The sequence below is a fragment of the Somniosus microcephalus genome, chromosome 2 (assembly GCF_052327205.1).
Source record: "Somniosus microcephalus isolate GS21.2 chromosome 2, FLI_Smic_1.0, whole genome shotgun sequence".
NCBI classification, from domain to species: Eukaryota; Metazoa; Chordata; class Chondrichthyes; order Squaliformes; family Somniosidae; genus Somniosus; species Somniosus microcephalus.
The window spans coordinates 48,395,047-48,408,640 of NC_140988.1; the positions used below are offsets into that span (position 1 = coordinate 48,395,047).

At 47.1% G+C, this 13,594-nt stretch overlaps 1 long non-coding RNA gene across 1 annotated transcript in view; it reads left to right on the forward strand.

Moving 5' to 3' along the window:
* The window catches only part of LOC147122705 (uncharacterized), a 79,081-nt gene extending 69,635 nt beyond the window's left edge, over window positions 1–9,446 (forward strand). The window contains exon 4 of the long non-coding RNA XR_015081453.1: window positions 5,778–9,446. This is a non-coding gene — a long non-coding RNA (uncharacterized LOC147122705). The remainder of the gene's footprint in view (window positions 1–5,777) is intronic.
* Window positions 9,447–13,594: the final 4,148 nt, after the last annotated feature.

Sequence of the window (13,594 nt, forward strand, 5' to 3'; positions counted from 1 at the left end):
GTGAAAATAAAAAAAGGGCAAAATGTAACCTTACACTTCAAAAAAGAAAGCCAAAATGGCAAAAGAACTACAAGTTTACTCTTCTTGAAAAACCAGTGATATGCAACTTTGAGAGCCCTAGTTCTCTTGGCCAGGAACTTGGGTTGCAAGTGCACAAATTTTATACAGGCCTACAGGTATGACATTGTGTTTCAGATCAACCATCAGAAAATATGGAGGAGGGAAGTCCCACCTGTATTTATGTACTTTTTAGACTTTTAACAGCCCAAGCCTCCTGATCCCTCAATGTTGCTCAGTCAGAAAATACAGGTTTGCACACTTTGGGTACATTTCTGACTCTCACACTCTGCTCTGAATTTTCCACTGTCCCACCCACATCCAACATGCACATGCACCAACTCCACATTGTAGCAAAAAATCTCCCCTGTGGTACCTTGCTCATTGAGCAGCTTAATTGAAATATGAAATGGTTTCAGAACTGAACTGGACCATTTTTGGGTTAAAGTGCAAATATCCAAATTTTTTCGTTTGAAGTCGACTGGCCCTTTTACTTTATACTAAACAAATTGCAGTACTCAAATGCGGAGATGCAAAATGTCCCTCTGTGCATGTGTGCCATTACTCCAACCTCACCATAAGTTCCCCTACCATCATTAAGTTGAGGGGCTGATGGTTGGGGCCACAATAACAAAAGTAAGTGCTTTTTAGAAAAAAATATAATTCAAAAGTTTAAATCAAATATCATCAGTAAATGTCCCGTGGCATTGCTTATTGGACATGAACCATTGCATGGAGCAATTAGGTGGGGAGTGGAGCATGGCCCGTGTAGTAGAGCTGTCAGGTAGGATAAGTGGGTGGAGTTGAAGTAGGGATCGATTTGAGGTCAGTTTCCTGTTATTTGCAATTGGAAGGCGAGACTTTCCTCGGGCTGAGGCTTAGACAGAGGCTGGTGAGAGCACCTAGCTTGATACTGTATAAAATGTTAGCACTATTATTTATTGAGCCGAAACTTGCTGGTTCCTTGTATCCCGCAACGTTATTACAGAAGATCAGGAGACTCCTGCGGAAATTCAGGACCACAGTGTTTTTATTGTCAAAGCTACCTTATATAGAATTGACAAAATTCATTCTTACACTTTTGTTTTTATATTAAAAAAATTGCCGCTACCTTTGAAGGATTCACTGGTGCTAATAATGGGTTTTCTGGATTTTGGTGCTGTTGGGTGTTTTTCATTGTCAGATGCGGATGGTAGGTGAGGCTTACAAACAGCAAGCCCTGGCATGCTCTACGAATGTATTGTCACACTGTCAAGCATATTAAAACTCCTGGTGTGCGATGTGCCTTGCCCTGCTCCAAAATATGGCAGTGCTGATTGCACGCAAAAGGAAGACAGTCTGGACTGCATTCTGAGAGCTTTAGTCTGCCAACTGCTTGAACAGGGTGACTTTTGGAGTTGTAGTTTGCCACCTGGTTGGGCCTCTTCATTAAGGGCACCAGATGGCTGACACAATGATAACTGTGGGAAGCGCCACAAACTCAAGTCCCAGACACCTGGACAAAGGACAGGCTTCCAGAGGAAAATGTTGGAGAGATTTACAACACAGAAATTGCGAGTGTATGGCTAAGTTTAATGATTTTGCTGTGGATTATGTAATTGTTTTTTAATGTGTTTCTATTACAAACCTTATTTTTAGTGTAATCTATGCTTGGCTTACTGATAGAAAATGATGGATGCAGAAATGATTTTTTAAAAATATGTTAAGTGACTTCATTGGTTCCTCTTTCCTACTTTGTGTTATTAGTAATAATTTGCTCACTGCTGATTCTTGATTTGGAGCTTTTGCATCTGTCTGCTACTTGATCATTGCCAAGTTCTCCGTTGTGATTTAGTGTTGTTTCATGAGTGAGCCTTTGGCGTAGTGGTAGCATTCCTGCTTCTGGGCCAGAAGGTGCAGGGTTTGAACTCCACTCCAGATAATCCTGGCAAGTGGATTCGGAACTCTGGCTTTGAATTCTGGGTTGACAGCCTGCAGGATACTTGTGTCTGGTGTGGGCTGGTCCCTCCACCTCATCATATCGGTTGTGGGAGCCTATATAGACTAACCACCCTATTGGATGGTATATAGATGGCTATGGCCATGGAAGGAGCGTTAACGTGGCCAGTCAGACTGTTAATCAGCCTGAGAATCTTTCCACTACTTCACACGAGAAGAAGATGAATGGTACTTGAGCCAGTTGGGTGTGAGTAGGAAACATACTTTGTCACACATGCACTTGAGCTGTAATAGAAGCGCACTAGCTGCAAGACTTTGTTTTGTATATATTAATAGACTACTAAGTGGCTGGTGATCTAGCAAGGATCACGCTGAAATGATTAAGATAGTAATAACATTGCAGTGGTTTCGAACAAATCCGAGTTTCAGGTTGCTATCTTTTCCGTGGATTTTAAGTCATACCCTCAATATGACCACAGATGCACACTGACCTCTGTGCTGTTTCCAGGTTGCGGAGGTAACACATTTTCTTACATTATTCTGTGCCAATACCAACACCCTGTTTTACATTTTTTTTGCACAGTTTTTAGTCAAAGGTGTTCTTTTTTATGAGAACTAAATTGAAGACACGTGGAAAATCACATTTTCAGATGTTTGAAAGACGTGGCCTAATGATGAAAATAATTCTAAAACCTTTTCTTATTTTTCTTTCTTTTCAGTACAGGAAATAATGTTTATCTCTACCTATGTGTGTTTATTTTTACAACCTACTCCTTTTCAGTCTAGCTATCTTTGCATCGGTTTCTTCTTACTTTTCCAACTAGTCCTTCATTGAAGTTATTTTTCAGATGACATCACCAGCCAAAATGTGGTTTATGTATTTCAAAATTATCATCAGCCAGACACCTAGAATTTCAAAACAGTTCAAATAATTTGGCAATACTGCTTCCAAATAAGATAATAGTTCTCATTTTACCTCATCTTGTGTGGTTTTGAATTACAATTTAGCACACTGGTACCACACAGTGGTTCCTCTTAGAAGCAAAAATAAGATGTACCATACAAATGAAACATGCTTCCAGTAGGCTTTGGTACTTTTTTAACAATCACTGTCACAATTATTTTGTTCTACGATGTATCAATCTAAAATAAGCATCATCCCTAGAATATAACCATCTTTCTGAAGACTGCTAATACAATAAACATACCAGTACGGGAGCATATCTGTGTAATGCAATGTTCAATCAGTAGACCCAAGTCATATAATGTGGGGAAGTGTGAAGTTATCCACTTTGGTAAGAAAAAAAAGCAGACTATTTTTTGAATGGTGAGAGACTGGGAAATGTTTGCATTCAGAGGGACCTGGGTGTCCTTATATATGAATCACAGAAAGTTAACATGCAGGTACAGCAAGCAATTAGGAAAGCAAATGGTATGTTAGCATTTGTTACAAAGGGATTAGAGTATAAGAGTAACAAAGTCTTACTACAATTATACAGGGCATTGGTGAGGCCACACCTGAGGTACTGTGTACAGTGTTGGTCTCCCTACCTAAGGAAAGGCATATGAAGGTTCACTAGACTGGTTCATGGGATGAGGGGATTGTCCTATGAGGAGAGATTGAGTAGACTACACCTATTTTCCCTAAAGTTTAGAAGAATGAGAACATATAAAATTCTTAAGGGGCTTGACAGGGTTAATGCTGAGAAAATGTTTCCCCTGGCTGGGGAATCTAGAACACGGGATCACAGTGACAGAATAAGGGGTCGGCCATTTAGGGCTTGAGAGAAGGAGACATTTCTTCACTCAGAGGGTGGTGAATCTTTGGAATTCTCTACCCCAGAGAGCTGTGGAGGCTGAGTCATTGAGTATATTCAAGACAGAGGTAGATACATTTTTGGGAACTAAGAGATTTGGGGATAGTGCGGGAAGGTGGAGTTGAGGTAGAGATCACCCATGATCTTGTTGAATGGTGGAGCTGGCTCGAAGGGCCAAATGGCCCACTCCAGCTCCTATTTCTTATACAAAAGCAAAATACTGCGGATGCTGGAAATTAGAGTAAAAACAAAAAATGCTGGAAATACTCAGCAGGTCAGGCAGCATCTGTGGAGAGAGAAACAGAGTTAACGTTTCAGGTTCTGACGAAGGGTCATCGATCTGAAACGTTAACTTTGTTTCTCTCTCCACAGATGCTGCCTGACCTGCTGAGTGTTTCCAGCATTTTCTGTTTTTATTTCCTATTTCTTATGTTCTTATGTTATATTGTTGACTGCCTCGACACGGCATTCAGTATCAAATGTATGGATCATTTTTAATGTTGTGAGGTTCCCAGTAGAATTAGTCCTTCTCTCATAACATTAAACGATCCTGTGTCAACACACAGCAAATTGAAAGCAGCAGTTAAAGTGAAATTTGTTAAGGAAAATTCACCTCCTCGGCCTGCATAATCCTTGAACCTGCCCCCGTAACAATTAGTATATTCAATTATATGCTTATGAAACTACTACAACAACAACAACTTGTATTTATATAGCGCCTTTAACGTAGTAAAACATCCCAAGGTGCTTCACAGGAGTATTATAAGACAAAAAATTTGACACCAAGCCACATAAGGAGAAATTAGGGCAGGTGGCCAAAAGCTTGGTCAAAGAGGTAGGTTTTAAGGAGCATCTTAAAGGAGGAAAGAGAGGTAGAGAGACAGAGAGGTTTAGGCAGGGAATTCCAGAGCTTAGGGCCGAGGCAACAGAAGGCACGGCCACCAATGGTTGAGCGATTATAATCAGGGATGCTCAAGAGGGCAGAATTAGAGGAGTGCAAATATCTCAGAGGGTTGTGGGGCTGAAGGAGATTACAGAGATAGGGAGGGGCGAGGCCATGGAGGGATTTGAAAACAAGAATGAGAATTTTGAAATTGAGGCTTTGCTTAACCGGGAGCCAATGTAGGTCAGCGAGCACAGGGGTGACGGGTGAACGGGACTTGGTGCGAGTTAGGACATGGGCAGCCGAGTTTTGGCTCACCTCAAGTTTATGTAGGGTAGAATGTGGGAGGCCAGCCAGGAGTGCGTTGGAATAGTCAAGTCTAGAGGTAACTAACATTAATATGCTATTGATATTTTAATGAGAGGGTGGGACTGGATTGATTACAATGGAGCAGCCTGGAGATCCAGGTGTAGATGTTCAGGGAGGCAATGCATTACTGACCAACTTGCAATGTTGTTACTGAAAACTGCCAAGAGAGCATTTGATTGGATTATAAACTGTGCCAAGCTACCGGCCTGGACCCCTGAAGTGTCCCCTTGCTCAGGGGACTGATTGGACCAGTGCCTGAGTTGAGGGGTGCTTGGGAACCCCCCCACTCCCTCTATGGGCACCATAGTTACTGCTAACATGGGGTGGATAGGTGGCAGAGATGCGCTCAAAGTTGGGCTTGTGCCTGCTTGTCTCTTGCAAATGAGGTGCCTTCCTACTGAGCCATTAATTCCAGCTGGGATTGCATCCCAAGTATTTTCAAGCCCATTCTGATTCACAAAATGAACCCGTATAATAGGACTGTATATGTATCTTCATTACGGGATGAAGTTTCCATTTGTTATCGCTAGTTTTGTGTCCAGATTCCAGCGCAGTCAGCCAAACCAGCGCAAAAGATCGTTGCCTTTAAAACACAGGTGAGTTACGCCCAAAACCACTTATGACTCTTGATAAATGAATATTTTGGAAAAAAATCAGATTCTAAATACTCCAGTGAATGGCATTGATTTTATTTTATGTTGTGTTTTCTGCAGGCAGTATGAAAGAACATCGATGAAGAACAAATAGTACCAAAGAGGAAAAGCAATACGACAAATTACCTGGAGCTGATCAGATCCGTGCCTAAGCAAACAAAATGATTGGGGGAGACGTTCAACTACTGGCTGCCTGAAAAGTATCTGAAAATTGTTGACAGTAGAAATTCCTGCACAGTTTTTAGTTTAGACATTATGGCCAGAATTTTCTGCTAAAAAAACGGGTGGGTTTGGAGTGTGAGGACAGTTAAATTGTTAAAAATGGGATTCCCGACCTGATCCCGCCTCTGGCGGGATGGGGGGCGGGTGACCAACCTGCTCCCAGGGGACGGTACGTCAATTTCAATATTATAATGAGGCTGGAAGCCTCTTCTTTAACCTTAATTTTGAACTTAACTGCATGTGGACGGGTTTTACACAATTCGTGAAACCCGACAGTTTAACTGAGGCGGGGACTGCTGCATCCAAATCAAATCAAATCAAATCAAATCAAATCAACTTTTATTGTCATTGTTAGTGCACAAGTGCAGTACAACGAAATGTAGGCTTGCGGCTCCCGAGAGTGTACAATTTGGATTAGGACACTTAAACATTTCAACATACATTTGTACATATATATTAGCATAAATATGACCATAATAAAGTGCATCGGCAGATGTGCAGGCTTTAGTGTTTATTTGTGGAGTTCAGTAGGATGACAGCCCTGGGAAAGAAGCTGTTCCTAAATCTGGTCGTACGGGTGCGAATGCATCTGTAGCGTCTTCCAGATGGTAGGAGGGCGAACAGACTGTGGCTGGGGTGGGTAGGGTCTTTGATGATGTAAATGGCTTTATACCGATCTCCTGGATACAGGGCCCCTACCATATCTATCCCCCGTGAATGGAGACACTATCACGAGGCCTCCGATCTCCACCCCAGGCCTCCGATCCCCACTATGAGGCCTCCACCCCCCCACACTCCTCCGATGATGCTGCGGCCGGCTACAATCCACCGGCGGCTGGCCCCGATCCTCTCTCCCCCCCTGCTGTCCCTGATCCTCGACCCCACTGATTCCCATCCCCTCCCCTGCCGATCCTCCAACACCCCCACCACGCCACCGATGCTCCTGCCGACCACCCCCCCCCCGCAGTTGACCCCTCTCCCACTATCCCCGATCCCAGACTGCCGGTTCCCAACCCACCCTCTGCCGCAAACCCCGATCCCTGACTGCCGATTTCCGAGCCCCACCCCCCCAGCGATCCCTCCCCTGGACCGACCCCTTACATCTGCAGGCCTACCCGCCCGCAGCGAGCCAGCCTCTCAATCTAGCTGGCTGCGGGCGGGAATCCCAGGCCTCACATGCAAATCAGGCCTTGGCGTTAAAGCCGGCAGGGCCTGTGGGAAACCCGGCCTCCCTGGAGAAAACTCCGGCCTTAGAATAACTGGATGTTTAAGTTTTCGTGTGACAGTGGCTGAACAAGTTCACACATGTACCACACGGCTATTGAAATAAAAATACAATAAAAACAGCGACTTAACACCGCACTTTTTTCAATTGCAGAAGTTGGTGCTGCAGCTGATGGAGATATTACTGAACAAATCCGGGGTACGAGTATTTCCAGTTAAACGCCCCAAGATAGATGGGGAGTAACACACTTTACTTCTTTCACAAATGCAGATAAAATTATAAAGGAGCAAGCTAATCCTAGAATTGTAGCACCATCACGTAAAACAGCCATTTTACAGATTCTAAAGAAATGTTTGTAGAACTGAAAGGCTTTCTGCTCAGTTGGAGGCTGTGAACCGGCAGAAGCAGGATAAACATATAATGCGGTATTCAAATCTGCCAGTCCACCACTGGATGGGAAACTTTTGTTGGTTTCAAAAACTATGTACAAGACACAATTTAAAAAAAAAAACGAATTACGTTGTATTTTGAAGAATTACCTAATCTTTAGTACTTTTTGTATAGATGTAGAAAAAAAAATTAGTCTAGTTTTGAGTTTTTCCATTTCATTCACCAGCCATCCTTGTGGCCTCTCTGAGTGAGATTGCCAGTTTAGTGCCAATTTATATAATGTAATGGGAAGTTTTATGTTGTGGACCCATGCCCATTAGGATCTGGAGTAAAGCTGACCAAATGCGTTTAATACATTCTCTTTACAGCTGGCAAAGAGAAGACTTTTATTGTATCAGTCTGGGTTGGAATGAAGCCTAGACTCCAAAGACAAAATGACAGCGCTCTACCCAAATCCCTTTGAATTTGGAAAAAATAGATGGGCCCTGAATTTCCTTGCCTTTTCCAGCAAAATTTGAGTGTAGAAATCTTACCCCCTCCTCCAGCAAAATATGGCGGTAGCCATTTCCATTGGTTTTCTGTCCCAAAATTGATCCCTAAAGTGTTAATTTAATGAGGGCCAACGGCGCTACAGCCTCGAATGTTTTAGTTTTACACCTGCAATGCATTTCGGGTAAGTTAGAATGAAAAATATAAGATACCGATGTTGCCAGGATGAGCTGATCAGTACGGAGAGTGTGGAGCTGTGTATTAGAAGATGGCTCCTCACTAGAGACACAAAAGGGAAGCTGTGCCACATACTGCATGAGGACTTGGAGCCTTGGTCACTTGCACACAGTGCTCTGACTGTAGTTATAAAGGTGATGACTGTTACGTTCATTAATAACTAGACATTCTTATTATGAACACAGCTAGCTTCTAGCTAGTCATTTATTCAGTACACGTTCTCTAGGTACCGCATCTGTAGAGATTCAGCATGTGTGCTTCTGTGTGCAAGCAGCCATGTGCAGGCTTCCATCTTGACTACTGCTTTCTGGGTAGCCTAGTGCATCATGGGTAGTGTAGTCTTAAACACATACAACTAAATATACAGCTCTATACAGCTCTACGGCTCCATCTAGTGTACCACTCCAGAATGACATGTTATTGATCATTACATCCCCCTTTCTTTGAGGTTAACAAAATCAATATCAATCAACTTTCAAGAGAAACGATAAAGATGATATCAGTAACACTTTTGTTAGTGCTCTATAAACATAAACATTTTCACAACAGTCAATACATTTTCAATATAGTTTTTCTTTGTACTCAAAGATTAAGTCTATCAGGCTTTTTTACTACATGTGTGGGTCTTCTCAGCACGGGTAAGTGTGATGTGTTTTCATGAGATTGTTCTGGTGGTGAATGACAAGATTCAGTTGCGGCATTGTCATCAATCTGCTCTTGGATAGTTTCTTGTGTTTTCAGGAGGGAACGGCTGTTCCTCCTGAGAATCTGTCCTTCCTCAGTTCTAACAGTGTATGACCTTGGTCGTACTTCCTCAAGAACTGTAGCTTTCCTGTTCCATGCATCTGGATCCTCAAGCCTGACAACATCATCCCTTGTCAATGGTTTTAGAGTTTTGGATGACTTGTCATAGTATGATTTCTGTTTCAGCTTTAACAGCTGAAGTCTCTGTCTCAGTTCCTCACTTTGCTGTTCTTTTGCACAGCAGGGTAGCGTGGTGCACAACTTGCGACCCATTAGTAGTTCAGCAGGTGAAGAACCACAGTCTAAAGTTGAGGCTCGGTAGCTCAGCAGGGCGAGATAAGGATCAGACTTGCTTTCTGTCGCTTTCTTCAGTAGCTGCTTGAGAACTTGAACACCTTTCTCTGCCTTACCATTTGACTGAGCATACAAAGGACTGGATGTGATGTGCTGAAAGTCATACTGTGCTGCAAACTGTTGCCACTCCTTACAGTTGAAGCACGGACCATTGTCGCTAATGGCAATCCTGGGAATTCCATGTCTGGCGAAGATGGATTTCACATGCATTATGACACTGCTTGCTGTGGTGCTTGAGAGCAGCGCCATCTCAGGATAGTTAGAATAGTAGTCAATCACTATTAGATATTCTTTACCATTTAAATGAAAGAGGTCCATACCAACCTTTTGCCATGGTGCTGTTGGTAAGTCAGCTACTATCATTGGTTCCTTTGTTTGTTTGTTTTGGTGTTTCTGACATGTCTCACATATGCCTATCATGTTCTCAATGTCCTTATTTATGCCAGGCCAATAAACAGTGTCTCTTGCTCTCCTTTTGCATTTTTCAATTCCGAGGTGTCCCTCATGTACCCTTTTTGAGCATGTCTTGACGAAGAGCCTGTGGAATGACTATTCTGTTCTGTTTTAGTAATAGTCCACTTGCGACACTCAACTCTGACCTGATGTGAAAGTACTTTGGACAGGAACCTTTTGGCCAACCATGATGAATGTTCTCCATTACTGTTTGTAACACTGTGGCCTAGAAATTCAGTATAGCCACTTTTGGGGCGGTAAAGTCGGGCGGGCGCTAAAGTTTGCGCCCGGCGCAAAGTCGATGGCACTTCGCCAATATTCAGTAGCTTCGCCCTAAGAGGTTGCTTGAGCGCTAAAACTGGCGATGCACGCCTATCTTTAGGTGCTAAGCCGGCGGTGCTGAGGGATAGCGCCGAGGCCGGGCGCAGCGCAGGTGCGGTCATTTCTTGATTGACAGCAGACACCGTGGCGCCGGCCAGCTCTTAAAGGGGGAAGGGTCGACTTGCTCTGCTGCAATGGCCTGCACACTGCAGCCTTCCAGCTAGGCCTGAACACTGCTGGTGATCAGAAGGAGCCACGGCAACGGTACAGAAGGCCCGTGAGCGTGCCCTGCGCTTCTCAGCCCATGACTTGAAGGTGATGGTGAGGGCCTTGGAGAAGAGACAGCGCATCTTGTTCCCGGACACTGGCAGGAAGCCTCCCACCAGCGTCTATAGGAAAGCCTGGAGGGAGGTCGCCCGCTGGGTGTCGGCCACCGGCGATGCCCCTAGGGACAATGTCCAATGCTGGAAGAAGTTCAATGACCTGACCAGGATTGTCAGGGTGAGTACCCTTTCCAGTCTCCTCCTCATCCTTGCATGTACACCTGACATGATGGGCAAAGGGACCTGAAAGCCCTAATGGCCAGCCCTCAGCCAGCAGCTATGGGACAGTCATGAACATCAATTGCACATTCTGCACTTTACATCATGGGAGGCAGCGCACACCACATCAGGGCTACACACTGGCCAAGCTATTCCACCATGGGAGGCAGCGCACACCACATCAGGGCTACACACTGGCCAAGCTATTCCACCATGGGAGGCAGTGCACACCACATCAGGGCTACGCACCGTACTTACAGGCCGTCCTTTCTCTTGCAGGCAAAACTTGCCAACAACCGAAGGCACCAGGAGCAGACCGGGGGAGGCCGCCCCCAGATCCAGGAGCTCACTCCCCTGGAGGAGCGCGTGAGTCGCCTCATGGGACCCCGGGTGATTGGGCCCGTCGCCTGTGGAGATGCCAACTATCTTCTGGGCCACAATGGTATGGACATCACCTTTTGGACCTCTCTCGTCGCACTTGCGCATCCGATCTACCTCCTTTGCCATTGTCCGACCAATGCGCTGAATGCCACCAGTCATGCCTCCCTCGCTGATGCCCTCTCCTCACTCTAAAGCTACTCTTGTGCCTTCCTGCTTTCAGCTGGTGACGAGGAGCTCCCTGAAGCTGCCAGTGACAGCCCCTCCGAGGAGGAGGAGGAGGAGGAACAGGAAGGCGGACCATCAGGGCAGCAGTCAGGTGCGGCTGCAGATGCTGAAGTAGTGGACACGTCTTCCCTGGAGGAGAGCCTGGAGGAAGTGTCGGAGGGGAGTGGAGCTGCTGGGACCAGTGGCGTCCAGCAACCCAGGAGGGCTGCGGTTGGTCCGCGGCCTTCCCCCCAGAGGGGGGAAGGATCGGAGGGGAGTGCAGTTGCTGGGCCCAGTCGCCGCTGGCAACATGGCAAGGGTCGGCCAGCTCTGCCCCCTGCTCCCCAGCGGGAGAGTCCGGACTCCAGTCCGGCCACGTTCAACTCAGAGGAGGTGCGCCACCTCGATCAAATGGCCCAGGATTCGGATCGCCGGCACACTGAGCTGATGGGGGTAGTGGCACGGATGCCTGAGGCCATCGAGTCCCTGGCTAGTAGTGTGCACGAGTTCGGGGCCTCACATGCCACGAGTGGCCGGCTGATCAGTGATGCCGTCCAGACAGTGGCTGCTCTGTTGTGGTCGCAAACCAGGGCAACAGGGGCACTGACTGCTGCCACACGCGCTGCGTCAGCCAGGCATCGCCTGGACACCCGCCGCGCTGCAGCAGCACAGCGGGCTGCCCTTCGGCAGATTGGTGCGCATGCTGCAGTGCGGGCCCGTGCGAGTGCCAGAGTGCCACATCACCAGGCAGGGCCGACCATCCGCCAGATTGCACACATTCCTCCAGCCGTCACCGCCACTCCCCCAGTGGCGCCTCAACGGCAAGCGGCTGCGAATGATGTTGGCCAGGCACAGCTGCGCCAATCACCAGCCGGCCCCTCGAGGGGCAAACCCCGTCTAGGCCGCCCCCCAAGGGCATCTGCCGGAAGGACATCTAACCCTCAGGAGCCTTTCCCCAGCCTCGCAGCAGCCACTGGGCAGAGCTTGCGGAGGAGCAGCAGGCCGGGCAGGGGCCCCAAAAGGCTCGACAAGGTCTCGCCCTCGCGGCCAATAAGTAGACGGTGTGGCCAAGTGTTATTTTATATGGCGATGCCTATGTTTCTTTTGGGGATGGTTGTTTTGTTTCTGGGGATGTTTTTTGGGTTAAGGCCGAGGATGAAGGCCATTTTTGAACAAATGTTCAGTTATTCCTCCCCAGGTTGTGGGAGTGAGTCATTTGATGTACTGTTTTTTGGGGCCGTTGAATGTTTCTGGGTTTCATGTGGGAAGGGGTTTCATTGGTCTAAAATAAAGATTTCTCTTTATTCAGAGAGTGTCCATGTTTGTTGCTGTAAGTGTTTGTTGCCTTCGCCGGCTGAGGGCTTGCGGAGCGGCTGCGTTCATGTTCCTTCATGGCCACAAGGCATTCCCTGACGGGGCTTAGAAGTGACATTCAATAAGCTGCCGACGGACAGCCCTTGGACCTTCTCGCTCCCTCCTGGGATGGTACTCCTCCTCCTCCTGCTCCTCCTCCTCATGCTCCTCCTGCTCCTCCTCCTGAGGTGGTGGTCCAACGTGAGGTGGCAGTGCCTGAGTCCTGCGGAGAGCCAGGTTGTGCAGCATGCAGCAAACAACGACAAATTGGGACACTCGGTCCGGGGAATACTGCAGAGATCCGCCGGAACGATCCAGGCAGCGGAACCGCTGCTTGAGGACGCCAATTGTTTGCTCGATTATGTTCCTGCTCGCTTGATGACTCTCGTTGTATGCCTCTTCAGCAGGGGTCCTGGGCGCGCGGAGCGGAGTCATGAGCCAGGTACACAAAGGATAGCCTTTGTCCCCGAGAAGCCATCCTCTTGGGGGAGGCTGTGCCTCGAACATGTCACGCACAGTTGTCTGCCGCAGGATAAAGGCATCGTGGCTGCTGCCTGGAAAGCGGGCATTGACAGCTAGGATGCGCTGCTTGTGGTCACACACCAGCTGCACATTGAGGGAATGGTAGCCCTTCCGGTTGCGGTAATCCTCGGCATGCTCCACAGGTGCCCGCAAAGCCACATGCGTACAGTCAATGGCGCCCTGCACCAAGGGGAAGGCCGCGAATCTTGCAAATCCCAGTGCACGCTGATGCTGCCTCTCCAGGGCCATGGGGAAGGAGATGAATTGGCATCTCCTTCTGAAAAGGGCATCGGTCACCTGGCGGATGCAGCAATGTACGGCGAACTGGGATATGTTAGCAATGTCCCCAGCAGCGGATTGGAAGGAGCCGGTGGCATAGAAGTTCAAGGCCACCGTCACCTTCGCCTCCACCGACAGAGACGTCCCGCTCCTGAGCTTTG